This window comes from Canis lupus, chromosome 21 (assembly GCF_048164855.1).
Source record: "Canis lupus baileyi chromosome 21, mCanLup2.hap1, whole genome shotgun sequence".
Lineage (NCBI taxonomy): Eukaryota > Metazoa > Chordata > Mammalia > Carnivora > Canidae > Canis > Canis lupus.
The window spans coordinates 25,554,945-25,582,792 of NC_132858.1; the positions used below are offsets into that span (position 1 = coordinate 25,554,945).

Genomic DNA, 27,848 nt, shown 5'->3' on the forward strand with positions numbered 1-27,848 from the left:
TGTCAACAACTAAAAGGTTTCCAAGATTCACTGCAAATATCTCCCATACGATGCTCACTAGAAAATGTTTTTTCTTACTCACTGAATAATACTTCACCTCAAAAGATATTCACCTCCCAAGTCTTGCAACCTGTGAATATGTTACCTTATGTGGTAAGGGGCTTGGTAGATGTGATCAAACTTCAATTATTGAGATGGGGAGAGAATCGCAGATTATCCAGGTAGGAACCAAAGTAATGATAGATGTCTTTAGGAGAGGGATGGATCCTGGAGGATCAGAAAGAGGTAAAGGTGATGTGATGATGAAAGCAGAAATGGTTGGGGAAATGCTATGCTGCTGGCTTTGAAGGCAGTGGAAGTGGTGACCATCCAAGGAATTGAGATAATTTCTCTATACTGGAAAAGGCAAGCAAATGTGTTTTTTCCTGGATCCTCTGGAGGGAATGCAGTTCTGCTGACACTTTGATTTTAGACTTTTGACCTCCTAGAACTGTACAAAGGTGGTGTTAAGCCACTAAATCAGTGGCAGTTTATTGGAGCAGCAATAGGAAATACACTCACCCTAGGAGGGTGAGATAGATACTGAAGATGAGTGAATGTAGACTTGAAAAAAAAGTTAATTTCCCTTTGGAATATCTAGTTGCTATCCCTAATTGTGATTTTTGAAAGCCTGTCTTTCTAGAGTACATACTTGTTTTGTGAGAGTTTGAAACAGAGACTCTCAGAAATGGCCAATTTCTTAGAGTTTACTTTGTTCGCTTTCAAACTTATTTCCCCCCAAAATATCGATTCACAAACTGAAGTGTGAAAAATACGTAAATAAAAGAAATTCAACCACATAATGGAATAATACCTCCAGGGTTTGAGTTTAGTAGACATGGTTTCCTGAGTGTTAAAGTCTGCAAAACATATTTTTTTTAAGGGTATAGACAAAGACCATAAACCATGTATTGTTTGCCTTAAAGAAACTATTGATAGTTTGTCTGTTTTTAATTTTTGGTAGGCAATATATTCAGAAAGTACCATAATTCTCACTCAACGAAAGAACCTTTCAATTGGCACAAGACACAGTATTTATTAGAATCTTTGGCAGCATAGATTCTGGATCAGACTGTCTGTCACCAAATCCTAGCGCTGCCACTTACTAAGTATGTGACTTAGGAGAAGTTATTTAGCTATTCGAGCCTTTACTTACTCTTCTCTAAAATTGAGTTGAAATAGTACCTTATTGAGAGAATTACAGAATTAATACATGCAGCACTTTGATTAGTACATGGTACAAAGGAAACCAAGTTTAAACATGTTATTTTTATTGGTACTGTTGTTATATGACCCCCAGTTGTCCAAGTGAAATCACGTTTTTACTCTTTCTAGAATTTTATCCCATTTTAAGACTAATAATTGTGTGTTATATTTTAAGATGAATTGATTCCTTGGTTGCTAAGAGGGTCTACAGAACCCTCTTCAATTTCCATTTCACTTTATCTAAAGGACTTTTAATTAATTAAAAAAAAAAAAAAGATGCTTGTGTGGCTCAGCGGTTGAGCATCTGTCTTCGGCCCAGGGCGTAATCCCAGGGTCCTGGAATCGAGTCCCACATCAGGCTTCCTGCGTGGAACCTGCTTCTCCCTCTGCCTGTGTCTCTGCCTCTCTTTCTCTCTCTCTGTGTCTCTCATGAATAAATAAATAAAATCTTTATATAAAAAAAAGGTTGATTCATGCAGAAACATAGTTGCAAATGTTTAAGAGCTCTTACCGCTTGTTTTAGCTTGTTTTATAGTAGCCTGTCCTGAAAGGCGGGGTAGTTTTAAATCACCTGATCTGAATTCTTGAAAGAGGAATTGACTTGAAACCCAAATTCCCTGACTACACAGATTTCTTAATTGGTAAGTTATTAAGTTGAAGAGCATCAATGAGCAGCTCCTCAGCCAGTTTAAATTTAGATGTTTTTAGCAAACAATTATTTTCAGATATTTTTAAGATGAAGATTTTTCAAGAATTTCATTTCAGACGCTTCAGCTTCCATTTCGTCATACTTTCGTTGCGTGTTAATCTCGCACCAGAAGATTTAATTTCATCGCAATCATGTAATGACTTGGCTGCAATGGACATTATTTTAATGTGAATCTTTATTTTCCTGTAACCTCCTACCACCCCTGTCCCTCTCTGCCAGCTAACATACCTGGATTCCATTTTGCCAGAGGTCAAATCTTGCCTTTTGAGCTTTATGTCAGTTGGACTGTGTTGTAAAGAGAACAACAGGGAGAATGAGGGAAGTCTCTGTGCCCCTCTCAGAACAGTGTAAAGATCTCTATCCTGAAGCATGGGGAGAGTCTGAGGAAAACGGGGAGCCCTTAGATCTGGATGATTTCCCTTTCTCTTCCCCTACCTTGCAGCACATCCCTGGGGTTGGGGTGCAATTTACTCTTTAAGACATGATACCGCATGTCTTAAATCAGTCCCTCAGTGCAATGGTAGAGAAAACAAAGAGAACAATTCTTTTTTTTTATCATATTTTATTTTTTATCTTTGCATAATATTAATCTAATATTTCTGGGCAAAAGAAAACAAAAATAATGACAGCGTTGTTTGGATTTTAAATAAAAAATCACCAGTAACTATAAAGATTTTTCATTTGGGGCATTTATTTATCCAGCACAGTTTCTTCACAACTCATTTTTAGGCACAGGGAAAGCACCTGCAAAGGGTGGAAAGTGAAAAAAAAATGTGTTATATTTTGACAATGGAAAATAGTTGTCAGAGGGAGCAGTGCTTTTATTCCTCAGTCATGTGACTCCGTGTCAGTGCAAGGCTCCTATTCTCCTACAGGAAGGGAATGGCTCATTTTCATTTGTCAATTAGGAGGAGGTGCTTGACTTGTGTATCCAGTCATCTCCTGCTCCCAGGAAGCCTGCATTCTATGCTGTATGTTTTGCAATGGCAGGTCCCAAAGGGTGGAAGTGGGAGTGATGGTTTTCCAGTTCAGCTTATGACTATCTGGGGTTCATTATGAGGAAGTCTATCTGTCTCCTCATACAAGCCATGTAAGAGTGATTGGGGCATCCTGTATTCCTGACTCTTCTCTACCCTCATTTTTGTTGTAAATTCATGCAGTAAATATGACTGTTGATAATACTTCACAGCAAAGCACATAGACTACCGAGTGTTAAGAACTGTTCTATACATGTAATATAATAGCATTTCAATCCATATTATTATACCCATTTTTTGCAAAAGGAAGCTGAGACACACACATGTTAATGATGGTGCCCAAGATTACAGAGTTAGTGCCCAGTAGGTTTGGGATTCAAACCCAGGGACCTGGGCTCCAGTGTGCATGTGTGCTATAAGGCTTGTAGATGTTCTGTTTAAAGTCCCCTCAATTCTAGTTCTATGAAGCAGTGGACTTGTCATAGACAGAAAGGGTGTCCCAGATGCGACCTGAATGACTGTATTCTAGAAAAAGCTTTGTGACTGGTTAGAAGACTCGAAAAACAGAGCGTGCATACCTGCCTCCCCTTGCTTTTGTATTAAGAATTCTCCCGCCAGATTAAATGCAGCTTTGGGAGAAGTGGTCAGAACCCCTGAAATTTATGTGAGCTTGTAAGCATTAATATAACTTATAGAAAAATACACTTACATTTCTTGTCCATCTGGATTCACAGGCTGAGATTTGTATCTGCCTCAAAGAGTGGGAACTCACAATTCTGCAGTATTGCACTGGGCTCATTTAGCCAATTAAACCTATCAGTAAGCCGTGCATGCGTGCTGCTGTAACCATATTTAAGAGACATTCAGCTTTGTTGGCAAAAGATTATGGCGATTTACTCTTTATCTGAAATATTAATCATAGAACTTTGACTCGCTTCAATATTTCAGTAAAAATAATAAATAAATGAAAATCCCAGAGTACATTACGTACTTGATTACACATGAGTCTAAATACCGAAATAAATGTGGCATTAAGTAAAAGTCATTTGAAAGCTGTTGGAATCTTTAACAGCTAGTACTTTTCAGTATAACAAAGATGACATGACTACATTTTGACAACCATTTTTATATGAGCTACTTTTTTTTTTATAGTTTTCTTACTATTGCTATCAGGCATCATTGCTTGCTTAATAAATAGTATGTTAATAAAGGATTTAAACACACATTTATCTAGTTTTGTTTATCACATATTTTAAGAAGGTAATTAATTTTTCTTATATTCATCATTACACGTGTATTATGTGAAACAAACACATGGAGACTGTCAAAACATCTCTATATTGAATTATAATTATTTAAAATAAACTTAATTGGGATGCCTGGATGGCTCAGAGGTTGAACGTCCTCTACCTTTGGCTCAGGGGGTGATCCTGGGATCTGGGTTGGAGTCCCAGCCCGCTTCTCCCTCTGGTTGTCTCTGCCTGTCTCTCTCTGTGTCTCTCATGAATAAATAAATAAATATTAAAAAAAATAAAATAAATTTAATCTTTATTTCTTCCAACCTTCCAAATTATGTATTTTGCATCATTTTGCTATCTTTTGTATTTGTTAATCTAGCAATATTTGCTTTTACATTCTTTTGTGGAGATTAATTATTAACTGCCATCTACCAGGGATTGTTCTAAGTATTGAGGATACAGAGTGGAGAAATTTCCTTATATAATGAAGTGCATATTTTATCACTGAGTTTGGTAGGTGATGAGAATAGACTTCCTTGTCTTACTTCTGCCCCTAGGGGAAAAGTGTGATATTTTTTGCCAGGAAGTATTCCACTAGCTATAGGTTTTACATAGATGCTGTTTATTAAGTTGAGAATATTCTCTTTTACATCTGGTTTGCTAAGAATTTTTATCAGAAATTGGACTTCAGTTTTGTTCAATTTTTTTTAATTTTGCAACTATTGATATCATATTTTTTCATTTTTATTCTCTTAATATGATAAATGACAGTGATTAACTTTTTTAAATTTTATCTTTTAAACCACTTTACTGAGGTATGATTGACATGGAAAAGGTGTTCATATTTAATATATATCATTTGAGTTTGAGGATAAGTATATACTCATGAAGCCATCATCAGCAAGGCCATAAACATGTCCATTACCTCTCAGTTTCCTTCTACTTCCATTATTCTGATATGATGATGATGATGATGATGATGATGTGTATGTGTACATGAGATCTGCCCTATTACATATACAATGTAGTACTGTTAGCTGCAGACACTATGCTGTGTGCTGGATCTCCAGAACTTACTTATCTTGTTTGACTGAAAGTTTATATCCTTGAACCATCACTTCCCCAACTTCCCTTCTCTCCAACCCCTGGCAACTACCATTCTATTCCCTGCCTCTATGAGTTTGACTATTTTAGATTTCACATGTAATTGAGATCATTAGGTATTTGTCATTCTGTGTCTGGCTTATTTCACTTAGCATAATGTCGTCCAGGTCCATCCATGGTGATGCAAATGGAAGGATTTCCTTTGTTAAGCCTCAGTGATATTCATTATACATATATGTCACCTTTCCTTTACCTCATTATCTGTTAATGGGCATTTAGAAATGTTAAACAGACTTTGCATTCTTGGGATAAATTCCAGTTGGTCATAATCCATTATCATTTAAAATATTTTTACAATTTACTTATTAAGTTTTTTGTCTTCATTTTTGCATCTATGTTTATTTTGAAATGTAGCTTTCCCGTGGTCTCTGACTTTGTGCTAGGGCAATGTGGGACTGAGAAAATGAGGTGGGGATATTCTCTCCTTTTCAGTTTTCTGGGGAAGAATTTGCATAGAATTAGTGTTATTTTTTTACCTAGTGTTGGTTAGGATTGCCCAGTAATGCCCTTTGAATCAGGGGTTCTCTTTTTGGGAACATTTCAACTACTCATTCAACCATAAGCTTTGGTTGGAGATATAGTCTTATCTTTTAGTTACTGTGTTTTGTTTTAAGATGCTTTAATTTGCAGAGAATATAAAATATATTTTGCAAAATCATGCACAAAGCACATTTAGTCCAAATACAATCCTTTGGACATTTTGTGATAGTTTTTGACATCTTGCTTTAATCCTACTTCTGATTCAGGTTTGTTTGATATAAGTTCAGATGATGATTGTTATTTTGTGATTAGTCATTTCTTCTGTAGCATGATTTTACAAGTAAAATATTAAAATATAAAAGGTCACAAATTTCATAAATGTAAAATCAGACTCCAGTACTTTGCATCCTTAAGGTATTTTAAAAGATCTGAGCATCTATTGTGTGATAGAAGCATAACTGAAAAACCATGAGAAACACTGAACAGATATATTTAAATATTATCTGCAAGAATAGAGTATCTCCCAAATATTTTTACCATAGTTGATACATATAGTTGTTCATTTTTAAAAAGCATTTTAGACTAACAATATATTTACACCAAACTTACATGCAAATACAACATAGCATGAGAAGGTTAATTCTAAAGCTGGATATAAAGTAAGATATTACAACCAAAGTTTGCAATGTTTGTGTATTTTTGCCAATTAAAGCTTATAAAATATTTACAAACTTAAAATATAACTTATATCACAAATTTTGAATAATCTTTGGAACATCTTGATGAGATCCCCTGATTCCAGAGAAAGTAGATAACAAAATCACCTACCTTTGCAATGAAAGTCAGTTACATAATGAGTTGTCAAAAAGTTGTATTGTATATCTTAAATCTTAAATGGGTTCTTTTTCATTCTGTTGTTTTCTAAACAGAACATGCCATGCATTAGGATGTGTGACTTCAACATTTTTGAGATGAGAGAAACAAAAAATATGGTCTCAGATATATTAGAATTAAAGATAATTATTTATAAAAAATAAAAGAAAGTAAATGAGTTTTGTCAGATAATTCTTTTTAATGTTGCAAATCTAACTAACTTTTTACATAATCTTCCATATAGACTTAATTTTAACATATTTGAGGTGGGTTTTGTTTTTATTTTTGTTTTGTTTTGTTTGTTTGTTTTTTTAATAAAAGTTGGTGGAGGGTAAAGTATTAAAACAAAGATCCTTGAACTACTGCTGTTTGAGTAGAATGAAAATTTCAGATATTCCTTGGAGACACCTGTCTCATTAACTTCAGTATGGATTTTGTCAGCATGAAGACAGTATGATTAGGCATTAAAATTAATTTCATAAGAAGCTCAAGTGAAATTAGATTTCACATGGGTTTAGTTCAGCAAAGTATTTTTTATCAGGGCTAAAAGGTCATTTAGAAGAAGTGTATGAATTTTTAAGTGAATTTAACTGATGTAAAATATGAAGAAATTTTACTTAAAAATTGTTGCATGTTCAATAAAACAATCACTAGATACTAACAGATATTACCTATTCAGCTGAGTACTAGTTGGTTGACGCTCTTAAGAAAAAAAAAAAATACGATTTTTTTTCCCTCTCTGCCATCTCTCAATTTCTTTCTTCATATTATAACACTGCATATATACCTAAAAGGGCTTACTCTTTTGATGTTAGAGTGGCAAATTATTATAAATCTCATCACGAGTGAATCAAATCAGGAATGATTTTCTAATACTTAATAGAGTATAATCATAAAAATGGAATATGTTACTACTAAATAGAAATATGATAAATTTGGTAGGAATTACAGAAAGCAGTAAATACAAGACCTAATATCTACCTTGAGGTAGTAAAATATTTGAGAAATTATGGGTTTTGACTATTCATTAATTTTGTTTTTAATATAATTTGTTAAACTATATTTTTTTAATGGCTCTGCCAAATTTGCTTTCAGAATTCCTGAAAATGTAATAGCCATTGCTCAAAAGCTGATGTGAGCTGTTTGTAGCACACCAGCAGAATGTAAGACAGACATTTTATTGTGCAAAAGGATTATGTTTAGAAATTCAGAAAGGTGGGTCAGCTTCCCAGTGTTCTACTGTGGCTGGGTCCTCAGGTAGGGAGCCTCAGATGGTAGGTGACTAGAACAGCTTGGGCTGGAAGGTCCAGTTCCAAGATGGTTTCCTGACTCACCTGTGACATGGGCTGGATTCAACTGGGACTGTCCATCAAAAGGCCTTCATGTACCTTCTCCATTGTGATAGTCTCAAGGTAGTCTAACTTCTGACTTGGCAGCTCAGGAGTGTGGTCTTTTCTGACCCAGTCTCAGGGGTCACGTGGCATTACGTCATCCACAGTCTGCTGGTTGAAACAGTCGCAAGCTTACCCAGATTCAAGAGGATGGGTTTTAGACATTCATATTAAATAATTTGAAGCTGTGCTCTAAGGTCACTACATTGTGTATACAGTTTTGATTTTGCTTTTCCACTTAACAATATGCTCATAAAGTGCTTCTCTTGTAAACATCCCTTCACTACCCGTTTGTCATGATCTAGCTCTCCTCACCAAATTGTTCACTGTAGATGCAAATATCAAGTTATAGTACTACTGAATGATTCAGGTAGGAAAAGGGTAGTGTCTATTTATTCAAGAGATATCTTCATAATAAAGAATCATGAGAGAATAAAACTACTTCATGGATGTTTAGCCAGGTAAAATTATTCTAAAAGAGCATCTGCATATAGAAATGCATCTTTTAGCATTCTGTTGCAAATTGCAGGGCATATTTAATTTCATAAAAAAATATTAGATGTTGTGTGTGTATTTTAGCAAGTGCAATATAATAATCTTAGAACTACTAAACTGCAGAATTTCTGCTGCATCAGCCAATCCATGTTTGCATCTACAACTTTGTCAAAAGCCAATAAAGCAAAAAAGCTTATTCATCTCGCTAAGGGGTTGTAAGCTCTATTTATTTAAAATGGAGCTCGGAGATTGGTTTTTTCCATTTTGTTATGAGTCGTGTATCACTTTCATTTAGTGACATAAAATGTTAAGCCTCAGTAAAACTGCCTTATAGAAGAAAAAATATGATGTTGATTCGGTGATAAACAACTCCAGGTTGAAAGAGAATCCTAACAGTGAGATTAGTTGCAGAGATTTTAAAAATTTTAAAAATATTCTGGCAACATGTCTAGATTAGAGAAGCTTCTATTTAGTAAAAAAAACAAAACAAAACAAAACAAAAAAAAGGCAGGCGTCCTACTTTGGGATGCTAAGTATGATAATGTACCATCCAATTAAAAATTTTGGCTGGAATATATGTTATAACTGGTAAACTGGAAGAACACAAGAAACCAAAGAAAGCCTGCTAAAGTAGACCGCTTTTAATGGTTCTTCCTCCAATTCCATCATTTTCCTGCAATCCAAATTTGGAAATGTTGCTATTATCATTGACACATACCTCATTCTAATTCCTCTTATACATCCAGGCATCAGATCATACTGATTTTCCCCTGAAGATATCCTTTGTATTCATTTCCATCTTTTCATTTCATAATTGTCATCTTGCCATCTTAGAAGATAGGAGGGAGTTAATTTTTATTTTCCAAGGGGGCCAGGGCCTTTTGAAGTTTTTAATTGAATTCAAATGCTTTTAGGTGGGATGGCTCCCTTGTTAAGTTCTTGATTTTCTCTGTGTTTTGACAAATATGGTTGTGTATAAGAGTGAGACCCATACAGACATTTGCCTTTGTGAAGCCTCACTGTGCAAATCATTTCACACCTGGCGAAAGGGTGAAAGCTACCTTTGCAAAACTTCCTGCTTCCACCTACTCACTCCTCCCCAGCGTCGGCTACAAACATTTTGTACTAATTCACACTATAGAAAAAACTACTGTAAACTTCTTTAAATACCTGCACTCATGCGACATCCCCTTTTTGTAACTTTCCATGAATCGTGATAGTCTAGCATTATGTATGTTTTATAATCCAGCTACTGAACTTTTGAAAACATATTCCCTCCTTGATCTCATCATGGCCCCTTCCCCTCAAATCAGAACAGCTGAGCAGATGCTTTGTCTTGCTTCAATTCGCAACCTTAATGTATCTAATTCCATCTTCATTTAAAGGGGGCAAGGTAGGCTTGTCTACCTTGTTTCATGTGGCGTTCCAGGGACAGGCTTAGGGGAAGCCTGACAGGGAGCATAGTTTATTTCTTATAGTCTAATGTCACAGATCAAATGTTAGACTAGAAAAAAAAATATAATAGGTTATGCTTATTGGGGACTTACAATATGCTGGTTTCTATACAAAACACAAAACAAAACAAAACATGCATGTGTGCTATTTATTGAATCTTCACAACAAGTCCCTGAAAAAGGTACTATAATTGTCTTTTATCAGTAGGGAAACCGAGTCCACAATATCACAGCCAGTAAGTAATAGCTGAGGCCATTTTATGAAAAGTTCTGTAACTTTCAAGTAGTTGGTTAAAGCTTGAAGTATGTTGTTTTTCCCATTGAAATAGAAACTTACTGGCAGGAATTAACCTCAAACTCAGTTTCTTGAGAAAATAACGATGGCTGTTTCTTTTTTAATATGTTACCACATTTGTTGTCTATTATGTGTTCAGTAAATATTCACAATGAATGAATGGATTGTGTCATAAATATCGGTTATATGTGTGTATGAGAGTGTATGCCTTTTATCAGTTACAAATACAGTTAACCTCTAATTGGACTTTTTGGTTTTATCGAGTGGCTCTACGGAGTACATTCCAAAATCTTGAGAAATTATAACTTTGCACGCCTATCAAATGTTCTCAAGTGAAGTTTTATCAATTTTTCCATTTAAAAATACTCTGAACAAGTGTATGAACAAGAACTCTAGATAGAGTCCTCTATGGTGGCCATTTCATGATTTTTAATCGGGATAATGACAGGCAATGACAGCTTTCGATATTGTTTTGGGCCAGAAGAAGCTCTTCAGCCTCAATCAGCAATTTATCTTTCGTAAAAGTAATGATCCCTGAATATCTTCAGACTTAAAGAATCCTCCAGTGATTTGGAGGAAGAGAAAACAGAAGGATCAGAAAGCTCTGAGAAGACTAATTTCTTGCATTGAGATATGACAGACGGTCATGTGTTGTGAAACACCACACACACACACACAGAATTTTTCTTAAAGCACTTTAACTGAGCTAACTCATTTTATGTGAGTTCAATTTATCGGAAAACTATTATAGACTTGGAAACAGAATGATAAAAAAAGTCTCAGTATTTTTCCCACCCTGGCATTTTATCAGACAATATATATATTTTTTAAAAGCAAATGACAGTATTTTCTGCGATACTAATAAACTTAGATTACATGAATAATTTGTGGCCTCAAGTTATATCACCTACAGATATAACAGTAAGTGTATGTGCATGCGGGTTGGCACGTGAGCCTGTGTGCATGCTGATGGCTTGATATGCAAGTGCCAACACTATGAAATAGAATTTCCAAAACAGTCTAAAACAGTTCCCATGCGTCTGTTACAACACTGTAACCCTTGTGAATGTTATCAGTTGAGTTATGGCTGTCTCCTACCTCTGGATCTCTATGTCATTCTTAGAATTAGCCAAAATACATTTTCTGATTCTATTTATAGTTTTCATATCCTATGAATATGTGATATCTTCTCAAGCAGATTCAAAGCAATTATTTTGCCTTGTATTTAATGGGAACTTAGTAAGCATTTTTAATTGAAAAATAAATGAAGGTCACCTGGGTGGCTCAGTAGGTTAACCATCCACCTCTTGGTTTTAGCTCAGGTTATGATCTTGATGAGGAAACAGAAGGCTGGCTGAAGACAAAGGACAAGTTGGCACCTACAACCTCCCTCCCCTAACTCCTGGGTGGGATATGTGTGACATTCCTCCAGGAAGCTCCCAACTATTTGAATGTTAATGCCTGCTAGAAGGAAAAACAACCTTTTAAAAAATATATTTATTCATGAGAGACACACAGAGAGAGGCAGAGACATAGGCAGAGGGGAAAGCAGACTCCCTCTGGGGAGCCTGATGCAGGACTCGATCCCAGCACCCTGGGACCAAGCCCTAAGCTGAAGGCAGATGATCAACCACTGAGCCATCCAGTCTTCCTGGGAAAAACAAACTTAACTTGACAATGACAAGTCCTCTAGTATCCTGTGAGTCTCCTTTAACATATGAAAATCCTTTTGAAACTTCCCCTTTCCTTACCTTCCCCACCTCCCAGGTATATAATCAGTCACCCCTCACAACCCCTGTGCAGCAGCTCTTCCTGCTCAGGGGTCCCGTCCCCAGGCTTTAATAAAACCACCATTTTGCACCAAAGACATCTCAAGACTCCTTTCTTGTTCGTTGGCTCTGGACCTCACCCCGCCAAACCTCACCTGTATTCCAAAACTATGTCAATCTCCTGGTCATGGGATTGCGACCCATGTCAGGCTCCCTGCTCAGTGTGGAGTCTGCTTCAGATTCTTTCTCTCTTTCTCTCCCCCTCTGCCTCTCCTCATGCTCTCTCTCTCTCTCTCTCTCTCTCTCTCTCACTCCCTCAAAAATAAATTCATAAGGGGCTCCTGGGTGGCTCAGTGGTCGAGTGTCTACCTTCGGCTCAGGTCATGATCCCCGGGTCCTGGGATCAAGTCCCACATCGGGCTCCCAGAGCAGCCTGCTTCTCCCTCTGTCTATGTCTCTGCCTCACATGAATAAATAAATAAAATCTTAAAAATAAATAGATAAATGATTCTGTTACCTTTGCTGTAAGTTTAAAATTTTCATAATGAATGACAGAAAAAAATAATAAATCTCCATAGCTAGTCCTTGGGTGTAAAGATATTGCACTAAATTTAAGTAAATGAATATGTGAATATATATATTAAATTTTTAATACTGTAGTTCGGAAATACCAAACAGTTATTGATTTCTTAATGGGTAAGAATAGAGATAGCAAGTGATGAACCATGGGACCTACATTAAGCTTTTACAAAAAAGATTCTCCAAATCCCTAAATCCTTATTTTTACACAAAATATCCAATATTTTGGAATAGGGTTTCCTACTGGAGAAATATGTTTTCCACAAACTATGACAATCATGCATTTTTCTTTTCCTAAGGGAGTCTTATTTTCCTTTTCAAAATTTCCAAGGTGATATTCTTTGCCCAGATTATGTGAAAAACCTTGCCTATTACAGTGAAGAGATGTACCAGGCTGTATTTCTGAAATGCTGGGTATTGTAAGACCCTTTGAAATTTACAGAGCCTTGTCATTAAAATGAAATAAGGGCCTGCATCAGAAGGCAACATGCCCTGAGAAGGGTAATGTGGAAGATAACAGAGCTCACTTCTTCAGGGAGTTAACACACTAAGTTCCCAAAATAAACCAGAATGGGAGTAGTGAACCTTGCCTATTTTTCAAAAATCATAGAAAATAAGTTGCTTCCCTTGACTGTTCTTTAAAAACATTATTGGAAAAAGCAAACAAGCAAACAGGAATAGTGTCCCCAAGTGAGCGTATTTTGACTTTTAAATTCTAAGAGTTGTATGATGAGACTATAGTTAAAGGAAAGTTTCTAGTTTGGTTTGTTTTCCTTTCAGCTTAAAACATTTATTATTCTGGTTAGTTTCTGAAAGATGTGGGCTAACATAAATTTGCAAGTGGATGCACTTTTATGGCTCTCTGTCTTGACACATTGAGTTTTTAGGTAAGACACTGCAAGAGTGCTAGATAGTTCTTTTCATTATATATTAGTCATGGTTTCTTACCCGGCGTGACTGAATGGGGGCTTAGAAACACCTAAAATTATATTTTAAATTGTACATGTATGTATGTCTTTCTGGATGGAAAGGTCTGTGTCTTTCTTTGGATTCTTTAAGGGTCTTTGACTCCTAATCATGTAGGTCTTTGACCCTGAAACATATTAAAAACATATTAGCCACAGTTTAAATGTTTAGCAAGTTAATAAATGTACTTGACATTCTCTAGAATCTCTGCTTTTTGACTCCGTTGTTAGGCCTTTAGAAAGCTTTAATTTCTTAGGTTTAGTAGCTTAATGCTCTATATAGTATTTAAAAATAAAATTTCACCTAATACTTTATAGGATCATGGATTCAGTTTATGACTTCACACAGAATCAGTTCAGTTATTCTGACTTTTGTTCATTCTGATCACCTGTCCCTGGTGGGAGTGCGTGTTGTGGCAGGTAAAGGTCTCTAAAGCCCAGCCCGTTGGGGTGGAACCCAGGTTCTACAATCTGAGGGAAAGGATTTGGTCACTATCGGTAAAGTAAGAATGAAAACAGAATCAATTTTTGTAGTTGTATTCTGAGGATTAAATGAGGTCACCCACAGGGAGTTCTTAGAAACATCTTAAACACACAATAAATGTCAGCTAATAGTGAGGGCTCATAACATCCATTCCTAATACTGAAAGGTGTGCCTCTGAGCACACCTTTTGTATTAACTACTTTAACCCTCATGACAATCTAATGACACAGGTTTTATTGCCATGCCTATTTTGCAAATGAAGAAACTGAGTCACAGAGAAATCAATTAAATAATTTGTCCACCATTACGTAGCTCTTACATGGTAATGTCAATTCAGACTCAGGTAGTTTGGTTCTAGGTATCACATTCAACCACTATAGCTTAGATTATCATTACTTCCATGTATTTTTTAGAAATTTCAGTGTCTAGCTACCTATTATAATTGACATAATGTAGAAAAAAATCACAGTTTAAGATTTCTAAACAATATGTACATATGACATAGAGTATTCAAAGGCATGTTTCTTGGTATTACCTGGAGAATTGCATTTTTTTTTCTTTTTCTTTCTTTCCAGAGAAAATAAATGCCAGCTAATGACATTTGTAGAATGTCAGTACCAAATATATTTTCTAAAAAGAACAGAGTCACATTCACATCCATCCTCTAAACATTCATGTAGGATGAAATAAACAACTAGTGTTGGTTTCATGTTAATGATGAATGAAAACAGTTTATATCTGATGAGGGATAGTTATGGGTGATTTGCAAAACAGAACTGGAGCCAGTTATTTGGCATAGCCAAAGCTAGAATGGGATTCTCCTACTGTATTGTTTTAAATACCATATTAAATATATCTGCTTTGCAAAAAAAATAAAATAAAATAATGAGTTTGTCTGTAAAGAAAAAGAAAAACATTCTGGGTTTTACTTCAGAGGAAATTGTGCTGAAATGATCAATTTTCCCTTGAGGTTGCAGGAGCACAAACTGTATATTTTCTTGTTCATATATATATGTTCTTGTTCTTTTCCTACTCCAGACAATAAAATATGATGGAATATATAATCCACTGGTTTATATCGAAAAGAATTAAAGAGAGAAGAATGTGCAAATCAAATATTTTTTTTTAAGATCTGCCTGTGATAAATTAATCCAGAGAGAAATTTCCGGCACTGTAATGATGGCTTAGCAGAAAAATGATGTGAATATACAATGAAAGATGCAAATTTTTGCCCGTTTTCTAATGAAGATCATCTAACCCATATTGAATACATGGTGAGACTGTTATAATAAAAGATATAGAATGTACGTAAGTGACGTAAACAGGCCCCAAAACATGAAGACATTGAAAGCAAAACAAAACACAAACAAAATGGTCTTACCCAAACCAGCTGCTTTCAAAACATGTTGAAAGGACATTGATCTTTGCTCTGTCAAAGTGGAAGTGTTCTCTTGAGCTAGGATATAGGGGTTTCCCTCTTCAGTTTCATTTTTCCTTTCCCAGTAGGCTTCTTTCACTTTCATAAGATATTATTTAACCGCACAAAGGGACTTTTTCTTTCCCTCTCTCATGCCTGCCCCATTTTTTTGCATTCATTCATTTCTGAAATCTTAAAAGAATATTTTACTCTCACTGGGTTGGCTTCCAAAGTCCCCACCTCCGCTGTGGGCCTCTGGATGTCTATGCTGTCCTCACCAGTGACAAGACACCAGAACCGTTCTTGCCAGGGCCTCCGTAGAATGTAAGATCTAGTGGCCTCCCCTTTCTAGACCTTTCTGCATTATTACTGTTTTGACTACTAAAATTTTTAAACCTGTCCTCTTTCCAAATCCACTTTGTCTGATTCTTACCTTCTTCCTTAACCACTTACGGCTTCTGTTACTTTTGCTACATTCTCTTTTCCTTGTGTTTCTTGAAGGCTTTCTTAGCCCAAAAGGTTCACCTCAATTTTTCTCATTTGTATTCTCTCCTTTGGTTGACACACTCATACTTATGGTTTGAATTCTCCTAGTTTCGACGAAAATCACAAATCTGTAACCCCCCATGTTAACACCGATTCAAGCTCCTAATGTGTATTTTTCACCTTCTCCTGCATACTGTCCAAAGAATGTCAGCTCCTCTTCCAGAAGTTGATTGTGCTTAGTTCAAGATGAGCCAATACAGTCACCTGACACTTAAATTAAAAACATTGCGCTATTGCCCTTATTCCTTTACCTCCCTACTGCCTTGTCAAACAGTCTGTTGCAGGTAGTGAAATATAAAAACGTCTATCAGCCCGAGTCTCTATGTGGCTTTATAACCAGAGCCCCAGATGATGAATAAATATCTGATCTATTATATAATATAAATACATGTGATATTTATATTTATGTTATGTAATATGCTATGTAACATAGCACATATTATATTAAATGACTATGCATATAATAAGTACACACAAATGTGATAAATATGAATAAATATTTATTGTATTTCAACCATGAAAACCACATTATATTAAATGACTATGCATATAAGTACACATAAATAAGTATGATAAATATGAATAAATATTTATTGTATTTCAACTATGAAAACCTCAAGGCTGTTAGTGTAGTATGATCTTTTCTATTCTCACTAAATGTACCTTTCTTAGGCCCATATTATGTTCTAGCTATCACTTCCTTTCCCATTTTCTGCAGCCATTAATAGCAAATCTCTTTGAAACCGTTGTGTACAGTGGAAGTTCCACCTTTCTCAACTCTCATTTTCTACTTAGATTGAATTCAATGCTCCTTCCACTCAGCTGAATCAACTGTTTTCAAGTGACTTCTCTCATCTGACTTGATGGTCCGTTCCCAGGGCTCACTATCCTGAGATACTGGGTACCATTTGGAAAATATCATTCCCTCTGCTTTTTCTGGCTTGTTTTCTCCTCCCGGATGGGCTCCCACTTTTCCATCTCTGCTTGGGGTCCCTATTCCTCTTCTCATCATGTGAGAGAGATGTAGAACCTTTGTCCCGTGAGAGCTGTGCTTCCTCTCTAAAGACCCTGTTGTTAAATAATTACTGTGTGCCTGGCTGTTCTAGGTACCGGGTATATAGTAGTGAGCACAACAGACAAAAATCCCTGTCCTCATAGAGCAGCTGTTTTAATTGGAGAGAAAGCAGAGCAACAAGATTTTTTTTTTTTTAAGTAAATAAAAGAGTTATAGAAGGTATAGAGTCAGTTAGTGTTACGTGCATTTCTAAAGTTGGATTTCTACACTTGACTGGTCATTCTAATTACCAAAATGAAACTCTTCTTGGCACCGAAATTCAGTGGAGGATTGAATTATTTAAGAATGCCTGAAAAAAAAAAATAGTGGGTTATATATGTCTTGCATTAGGGTTGGGGAAAAAAAAGCAAAGCAGGTCAGGGTTTTGGCAAAAGCAAAACAAACAAACAAAAAAACCCCGAAACCCTATTTTTGCTTCTTGGGCCTCTAGATTTCAATGCTTTCAATAAATGGTTATAATTGTAATAAGCATTGCTGTGACAATAGTATTTTTATAGTCTTTTTTGTTGCTTTTGGTGTGGTGCTGTGTTGCTAACCAAGTGATTCTCTAAAACGACTAATCAACATTATTCTGCTCTAGTTCTTGCCATCATTCTGTTTTGAATAAAATCCAGTTCCTTACTGTAGCCTACACAATCCCATGTGATCTGGCTCCCCGATCGACTCTTCAGTCCATTACCTGTCATTCTTTTCCTTGCTCACTGTGATACAAACTGACCTTTATACCATTCTGGAAATATTCCCAATGCACTCTAGTTAAGTAAGCCCCTGCCACGGGGACTTGGAATCTACCTGGAACATTCTACAGATATGCTGATGGCTCACTTTTTCAAGTTCTTGCTCAAATGTCCACTTCTCAGACATCCTCTTTATGCAATATCATGCCACCTCACCGGATTCAGTGCTATTTTCACTCTGATACATTTTTCTTAGGAGCTTTTCTAGAAATAGCATATGGTCACTTTTATATCAATGCTAAGATTCAAGAGTAAAGAAGACATTAATTTGAGGCATCTCATACAAATGGTAGAGGTATTTCCATAAAAGAAAGACAAGTATTTATTATACACTGTCAACTCTTGCTTTGGATCTTCTTTTTTTCAGCTTTGCTGTCAGGAAGATGGAAGGCCTTAGTAGCTCAGTGGAGAGAATAGGACATATTCTTCATTGTCCGACCTGCAAGGTAGCAGATCTGATTCACCCACTGCAGTTACACAGAAATCACACTTATCTTGAGATGCAGGCTGGAGAGGTGTCTTTTCTTCCTCTCTGCTGAGGTGTCTCTGGGTTCTGCATCATCCCAATGTGATAGTCTCTAAATATAAGCACAAGTGGCATCGCCCAGCACGTTAAGGCTCTCTCTTTCTTTCTGTCTCTCTCTCTCTCTGTTCTTTTTTATTCTGCTCACAATGTCCCATGATCAGTTGTGACTAAGATGATTATGATGTCAAAGCAAATGAAGGATGGCCAGCACTATAAAGAAGGCCCAAGCATGAACCTGAATGGGGAGATCCTGCTTTTTCTAGCATTTTGTTTAAAAACAAGCAAGCAGGTGAAAAAAGAAAAAAGAAAATCATCCATAAATGGGATCAGTAGAATTTTTTTTCTAGCAGATTGGCTTTTGAAACAAAAAAAAAAATGTTTTCAACTTCTTTGTTTAATGTTTGAGGCAACATTAAGTCCTTTACTCAAAAAAAAAAAAAAAAAAAAAAAAAAGGCAATAAATGGCCATACTCAAACACAAAGTGAAAACTTCCTTTAGCAAATTCTAAATTCACATTTCACAGTGCAGCCTAAGAGCTTACAACCTAATTTCTTACAACAGACCTTTCTAACGATATTTGTTTGGGACAGTCACGCTACAGATTGTGAATAGGGATTCCAGGGAAGGTGGCTGTAGAGGTATGAGACTCTTTGACTGTATTAATAAAACTCTATCTAGAATTCACAGCAACAAAAACAATGAAATGACAACAACAAAACACACACTTTGTTGTTTAAATGAAAGTCTGAAAGGATTCAAAGTTAGCAATATTATTGTTATTCATCAAATTTTTGTCATAATGTTTGAGTGTCTACTAAATGACAGGCACTGCTAAAAGTTTTACAGAAGTATGATTGTTATAAAAACCCTTTGGGGGAAAAATAAATAAATAAAAACCCTTTGGGGAATAGTGGCGCCTCCCTCAGTTTATAACAAAGGAGAGTATGTTCACCTTACTAAGATATCATTACAGAGTATTTCTGTTAATGTAAATGTAAAAAGAGAAAAAAAAAAAAGAACCCAGGATATATTTAATGAATACATCGTTCCTTGGACATCCCATGCACTGAGTTTTTGATCACTTATCATATTGTTAGTCAATGTTTATAACAAAGTAGCAACTATATCAAATAACTGATGATTCGGTGTTGAAATGCCCAGATCCAATTTTTCACTCCCTATTTCTCAGTGATTATTCACATTTTTATTCTGTTTGAGAACAAAAGCACCTCTTGAGTTCCCTAGTTTAATCTCATGAGACGGTTGAACAAAGGATTGGACAGATCTCATTATTTGTGTTAACTTTAGTTCCCTTATCTCTACAGACAGAAGAATGGGCAGAAAGATTTGTAAATTTCTTTAACAATCTATAATCTATAATTCTGCAATTTATATTTTCCTTTGGTTCATTTCTTGGGTTATAATCCCACATTAAATATGTCAGCCAAAAGCGGTGAGAGAGAGCTTTGGTGAGTTTCTACTATATCTTTACTTGGTTACCATTTCAAGCACAGTAGGTAATCATGAATCTATAAATGACTGAGTCTTACTGATCTCAAGTAGCATTTTCTCACTTTTCATTCAACAGATATGAATTTACATTTGTTATGTACAGAGTACACCAAATGCTTCAGATACAGTGGCCAGCAAGATAGCCTTGACTCTGGAAGCATAACATTTTTCTGGGACTCAGGGACAAGTAAATAGGTAATTCCACAGAAGTATGCCCAGGTTTAGGTTTAATTTGGTATACTATTGGGACACATATAAATACTTCCATTTTTATAAGCTTCCTGAAGGACAGGGAGTCTATGCAGAATTTGTAATTTTATTAAGAGTTGGAGGGAGTGGAGCATTGGGAAACAATAGAATATAATGCCCACATTTATTAGCTGTGCCAGCTTAGAAAAGTTGGTTGACCTCTCTGTTCCTAAATTAAAACAAAAACAATTAGAGTGGTAGTTTCAAGGATTAAACAAGACTATGAATAAAGGAATTAAAATAAGGCCTGGTATGTATTATGTTAAAGACTTAAAATATATGCTTTTTATGAATAATATTAATTTTAAGGGACACCTGGGTGGCTCAGTTGGTTAAGCATCTGACCCTTGATTTCAGCTCAGGTCGTGATCTCAGGGTCATGGGCCCCATGTCAGGCTCTCTGCGCAGCAGGGAGTCTGCTTCTCTCCCTGTCCCTCTTCCCTCCACCCTGTCTGCAAGCATGCACATACGTGCACTCTCTCTCATATAAATAAATATAACTTTAAATTTTTTTTAGATAATATTAGTATTGTAAGAGAAAAAAAGCATGCACAAAGGCTTAGAATCAAAAGAAGGGCCATAATTAATTTCCTCTATGTACTCTTAATTGTAATCTGTGGGATAAGAAATTATGCTGAGTAGATTAGTAGGTATCAGCCCAGGAGGACCTTACATGTATCCTGAAGGATTTGAAACTTTATCCAAGATGCATCACAAAACCAGTAAAGGTCTCAATGAATGACCAATGAAGAGCGAGACCTAAGACTATGACACAATAAAGTTTGAATTGTAGAAAGATCCCTCTTGTCATTGCATTCATCATCAATTGGAAGTAGAATCAATTGGGCCAAAAATATAGACACCATTAAGAACACTATTAATAATGATCCAGGTGAGAGATAAGGGTAACTCAGATTTAGTGGGGTCACTAGGGTATTTTGAAAGATATTAAAAACAAATAAATAGGGACACCTGGGTGGCTCAGTGCTTGAGCGTCTGCCTTTGGCCTAGGGCGTGGTCCTGGGGTCCCGGGATCGAGTCCCACATTGGGCTCCCTGCATGGAACCTGCTTATCCCTCTGCCTGTGTCTCTGCATCTGTGTGTGTGTGTGTGTGTGTGTGTGTGTGTGTGTGTCTCATGAATAAATAAGCAAAATCTTAAAAAAAAATTAAATAATTGCAGATCTGATTACTGATCAGATGTGGAGGGTGATGCTGAAGAACAAACCGAGGCTGACTTCCACGACTCTGATTTAAGGAAGTAAATGAGTGGTAGCATTAATCACTGAAAAGAAGAAAGCTGGGAGAGAAGAAGATAATGGCAGTTAGTTTGGGACATATTGATTCTGACAGTCAAACGATGACATCTACTAGTCTCTCTGGTGCACTGGAACCAATTCATATCAGCTTGCAAAAAGCCAATTGCTGGTATTCAGGAACTTTGTGAGCTAGTGATTTAACTATTGGTAGCCTGAAATTGGCTACAGAGGGAGGAATCAGCAAATGCTACAAATCATGCCTGTCCTCCTACAGAAAGCAAGTGGATCAGCTTACCATTGTCCATATGGAACTCATGAGAGAGCTCCGGCCTGGAGACATGAACTTAGAATTACCATTATGTAATTAAAGCCATGGAATTGAACACAATAATTCTAGAGGGACATGCCATATGATAAGGAAAGATGGCCAAGGGTGATGTTCTGATGAGAATCTCAGAGGAAGGGGTCTTGTAAAGGAGCCAGAGAAGAAAGAACAAGAGTCATGAGAAACTGTCAGAGGTCCGGGGACACAAGAGCCTAGGAAGAAAAACATTCAAGATTGAGGGGATGGAAGGGAAAATTGACGTGTGCTTCTTTTTGAAAAGAAATTTTCTAAGAATTTGTTGTGGATTTAAACTGAATATAGGAAAGAAATCACCACAACAAAAATACAAATAGAAAACAAAAATATAGGGACACCTGGGTGGCTCAGCGGTTTAGCATCTGCCTTCCACCCAGGGTGTGATCTTGGAGTCTGGGGATTGAGTCCCGTGTCGGGCTCCCTGAGAGGAGCCCACTTCTCTCTCTCTCTCTCTCTCTCTCTCTCGTGTTTCTCATGAATAAATACATAAAATCTTTAAAAAAATAAATAAAATAAAATTTCCTTGTCTAATAATTTTGTTTTATTTAACAATGCTTTAGTTACAAATAAATTTACAGTCACTGGAAAATAGAGACTTTTTCGTTAAAGAGCAAGAAATCTGAAGGCAGATATCTGCTGCTACTGGTCTAGATCTCTGGATTTTTCTTTGGCTTTCCCTCATGGTCACACAATATCTGCTGCGGTGTGACTAGGTCTGTGGTTCCGGGAGAAAGAAAGAGGCAGAAAGAGGGTTACTTTAGCATATTTTTGCTTATGTTGGTGTGGACAGAATTGTATCACTTAGCCACTCTAGCCTAGCTGCAAGATAAGCTTTCTCAACTTCATATCCTAAGTATTCCAACAAAAAGAGAGTTGCTTTGGGGCATTGTATGAACCAGCATACATCTTCCTCAAGTTTTTTTCTCTTTTTCTTTTCTTTTCTTTTCTTTTTTCTTTTCTTTTTTCTTTTTTCTTTTCTTTTCTTTCTTTTCTTTTCTCTTTTTTTCTTCTTTTCTTTTCTTTCTTTTTTTCTTTTTTTCTTTTTTCAGCAAAAACACCACAAGCCAGAGATGGTGATCTTGAATAAAGAAATCAACAGAAAGAGAGTAAGAAGCTCATGCCATTAGCAGACCTGAGAGCTTGCAGCTGACTCAGAAAGCTATTGTCTAGAGAGATTCATGTGACGTGACAGGTGGAATGTGCCTGGTACTCCTGGGCCAGGGAGGAATATTGAGGCCTGAAGCTCATCTTTGGCTTGTATCAATAGTCAGAGATGAGCCCTTTGCAGAACCCTACTCTTCTATGTGTTTAAAAGTATTCAATGCTGTGAAGCACCACCTCAAGTGGTTATCGACAGGGGAAATCTGGGCACATGATGCAATGGAAATCACAGGAGACTTTAAGGAACAAAAGGTGGGTCCTTCAGTTAAATCACTCCTCTCCTTTCACATTCTGACTCCCTCTTGGTTGCAACCAAAGAGAAGACTCTTCAGATGACGCTGTATCCTGCAATGGACAACATCTGCTACCTACCGGTAGTGCAGCCACTTGTTTGGCTAAATAAATGTGTGTCCACGGAGAGATCAGCCTCGCAAATTTACTGACATCGCCATGGTATTTCAGTAATAAACCTGGGAATCCACTTACTTCAGGAAGCAGATGGCTTCAGCCGGATTATGCCACAGTGGGCTCTTGGAAATGAATTATTTCAACTAGTTTGGGTTCCTAAAATGATTCTGACTTACTCGCAGTACTTGACTAGAACTTAATAAGAGTATTAGCCCATTACACTGGGTATGGTGGAGCCTCTGAATATTCCTCAAGTCGTTTAGGGTTCAGACATAATTGCAGCACTTGTGTTTCTCATAGGGGATTTTACGAGGCAATGACCTCACTATTTTGTGACACTTCAACGTGGTCAAACCTGCTCTTCCTGAATCTGGGTAGAGCAATTTATGTGCCTTGTCAAATTGTAGCCATTTATTTACCAATGCTTAATTTTCTATTTATTTACCTCATTAAAGGGACTTGACACATTGTTTCTTGTATTTGCAGTGTCTCCCTGGGCATGCATATGGGCTGAAACCACATTAAATGAATGTATTAAAGTGACATGCAAATAAAAATAAATCTCCTATTTCATTTGAACTGATATAGACACTCAATAAGCATAGTTTATTCCCCCAATGGTTTAGAAATATGCTCCAAACCATTATATACATAAGAAATACAAGGCACATGAATATGACAGTGAAAATTCTGGAATGTTTATTCTTATTAAAAATTGTAACGTATCTCAAAAGCTAGGTAATCAGTATTTTTAAAAAATCTATTGTTAACGTTCACCAGATCAATAGATGTATCTGTTTACAGATGCACAAATAGAGATCTATAAAATGAACTAGACATTGCATTATTCTCCTCACCTGGCAGTGAGAAGGAAAACTCTCACTACCTTCATAGAGCTTGTAGTTAAGAAACAATTTATGTTTCTTAGTTTTCAGTGGTCACAAAAGCAACCCACGCTTGTTTACAAAGCATGATTTCATTGCACCCTTACATTTACTTTCCTCTTCCTAACCGGGAGGAAAACTATGCTTATTTTTGAGAAGAAGAGACCTGAGCTATACACTGTGTGAAGAAAAACAGAAGGGAGAGCACAGGTGTTGTAAAGAAGCCATACTGGTTTAAAAAGAACTCTTCTTGACGCCAAGCAGCACTGCCACTCTGTAACAGCTTGGTTGATCTCTGCAAATAGAAGGTCATGAGAGTCAATATGATATAGAAATGCTTCAGAGATACTACTGGATCAAAAGAAAAAGAAAAAAAAAGGACACAATGCAAACAACCTGTAGAATAGTAGACTATTCAGGGCACTGTGCAAATTTGGGGTAGTCTAAGCACATAACCTTAGTCTGTCCTGGTTGGACTCCTTGGACGGTTGATTCTTAGCGGGATTTTCTGTGAGTTCTAGGAGTGAAAACATCTAGCCAGACATTGCATTTTGCAAAAATACTATAGCTATTATTCATTTCTTGTTTCTCGAACTTGAAAATGAAGAAACATAAATGCATGCAGCCTTATGAGCCTTTCGATCTTTATTAGCTCCAGACATAGGCCTCAGATGGTGGGGAGGCCATCAGATTATTAAAACAAACCATAACCATATAGCTACCATGAGGTTTCCAGGTCACCTGCCTCATGGTACCGCAGCTTCCAGGTTTGTTACCATAAGCAGTCCTACATCTCAGTGACACTCTGCTAACAGCGTTCCGTGGAGAAGTGTTCTTCCTCTGTTGAACTCTATTTACCAGGTGGTCCAGTTGTCCGAGTGTTCACAAGGAGATTTTTCTAGACTGTCTACCTTGTTTCTTTCTCCAGAGGGTGCCCTGTAATTGAGAGAGGGATAGATCTCACTTTCACTTCTTTCTCCCAACTTAAGCAATGCAGGTTTTTAGTCTAAAAAAAAAAATACTTATTCATGAGAGTCACAGAGAGAGATGCAGAGACATAGGCAGAGGGAGATGCAGGCTCCCTGTAGGGAGCCCAATGAGGGACTCGATCCCAGGACCCCGGGGACACGACCTGAGCCAAAGGCTCAACCGCTGAGCCACCCAGGTGCCCCTAGATTTTTAGTCTTTTATTGTGAAATGATGATTACATCTGATTAGTGACCCTCTTTTCATGAAAAATTTGTGGATGCATTTCATAGTTGTGATTTGAGAGTTATTTAAATAATGTTACACGTAAGCTCTGAGTCTTTCTAAGAAACAACTCAGTACTATATAGGTGAATACCAGAAGGAAATTCCTGGTTAATCTATCTAAAATAAAATAATTTGGGCATTATGCATGGGTTGATGGAGTATTACTTTTTGTCCATGCTGAATAATGTAATGTAGAGGCATGTTACCTAAAATATTTATGTGTAATTAGGTATATTAAGTACAAAAGTTCCAAGGTGCAGGTCTGAAAGTAACTATGATTTCTGCACATCAGCTATAAAGAATGCAGTTTTATTGTGAAAATGATTTTAATTAATTCTATATTTTATTATTTGTTTATACTATATAGCTGTTCAATGCAGTTTAATGTTAAAGAAATTTCCATGAGATGAGTGGCTATCAGCATCAGCTGATGCATCATTAAAATATAAGTATGCAGGAACGGCTGGGTCCTGGAGTCAAATCCTGCATCGGCTCTCCACAGAGAGCCTGCCTCTCCCGCTGCCTGTGTCTCTGCCTCTCTCTCTGTGTCTCTCATGAATAAATAAATAAAATCTTAAAAAAAAATAAAACTGTGCAAACAACAGGGGCTATAGGAATAGATAGATTTGACATCAGTTTTAGGTCTGCTGATTATTAGCAGTGGGTCTCGAGGAAAATTGTTTCTCTTCCCTGAACAGCAGTCTACCATCCGTAAAAAAACATACTCAATCACTCATTTACTCATTCATTTTTTTTCTGTAACAAATATTTTTGGAACATCGGTTTTGTTGAGGACTTTTGGTACTAGACACTGGAGAAAATACAGAGAATAAAAGATTCCCTACCTTCACAGATAAAATGTGTAAGTCATTGTGAAGATTAAATACTATAATGTACATGCCTTCGGTAACCATTAGCTTTACTTTTTTTTTAATCTTCAAAATAATATTTTCCCCTAAATTATTAAAGAGAAATTGGTTAAACTGTTATACCAGGAATACTAAAGAGTTTGAGTTTACCGTACCTTAAAGCTAACCAATGTAACCTGTCATAGGATCATAGTTGCTGGCAGAAAGACATGAGGCATCTGGGTCAGAGATGAAAGACAGGTTATTACTCATATCAGTAGCCCCACCTGGAATGTCATCTTGATACTTGTCCCTCAAGCCCCCATTCCCACCGTGCAATGCAATGAAAGCGAGATCTTGCCCAAACATACAGTGGGGATGCATTATAGAGAAGACCACAGATCCTAGAAAACCCTATTCTTATCTAGGTGATGCTGGGAAATTCCTGGGAAAGAGATATTACCGTTATTGCCTGAATACAAGCAAATCTACTGTGTAGAAAAAGGGAGATTGTCTCCATCTTTATAGACTTGGAATGTCTCCAGGGAAGACAGACATTTCTGTCTTCACTATTCTAGAATTTGAGCTAATCTGCTCCAGTGAAGATGACTGTCTCTATCTTTCCAAAGTGATCTGCTTATACAATCATTTTTGAAAAGATAGTCTGAAACAAGTTGGCTATTAATACCTACGTTCGTAGAAACATGAGGGATTTATGCAAAATTATTTTCCAACACCACTGTCCAAATATATTACCAATTGATTGTACTATTTATTTATTTATTTGATTTATAAAGATGTTATTTATTCATGAGAGACACAGAAAGAGAGGCAGAGACACAGACAGAGGGAGAAGCAGGCTGATGCGGGACTCAATCTCAGGACCCTGGGATCACACTCTGTGCCAAAGGCAGACCCTCAACCACTGAGCCACCCAGGTGTCCCTTTTTTATTTATTTTTTAAACATAAATTTTTATTTGTCCACTGGTCTTTAGTTGTATAAGAACGAACACATATTCACATGTTTTAGCTGAGAAAAGATAAAAAAGACTTTCACTTTCTCTTCCTATGGGGACAGTGTCTGCAGAGGGAGCTGTTGCCTATTCACACAGTATCCTTACTTCCTGGGCAGGAACCAATCTTGCGTTGAGCATGACAAGTATAGGATCTTAGTTTCCTGAGATGTAGGTTTACGATTTTCTTAGAGCAGGAGCCCTGTTTCCATCCCTTTGGTTTGTACTCTGGTAATAGCAGTTCTGTTCTCTCCCTTCTGAGATCTCCTAAACTTCTGTTTCTTTGTATTAAGGAGACAGGACTTCCCTACAGAGGGAAACTCATTGCACTCTGTCTATTGGCTCCTCTGCCTATAACTAAATGGGTAAGTCAGGTCAGTCTGGAACTGTAGGCTTTTTCAATATCAGTGTAAGGAAATAAGAGACCCTACTTTATATTTTTTTAAAGTATTTATTTATTCATTCATTCATTGATTCATT

At 36.6% G+C, this 27,848-nt stretch overlaps 1 long non-coding RNA gene across 1 annotated transcript; it reads right to left on the minus strand.

Moving 5' to 3' along the window:
* Positions 1 to 2,538: 2,538 nt before the first annotated feature.
* LOC140613484 (uncharacterized) lies at positions 2,539 to 15,612 on the minus strand. Its single transcript, XR_012014492.1, has 4 exons — positions 15,500 to 15,612; positions 9,291 to 9,401; positions 8,021 to 8,185; positions 2,539 to 2,698 (listed from the first exon to the last, which is right to left on the minus strand). It is a non-coding gene; the product is annotated as an uncharacterized lncRNA (long non-coding RNA).
* Positions 15,613 to 27,848: the final 12,236 nt, after the last annotated feature.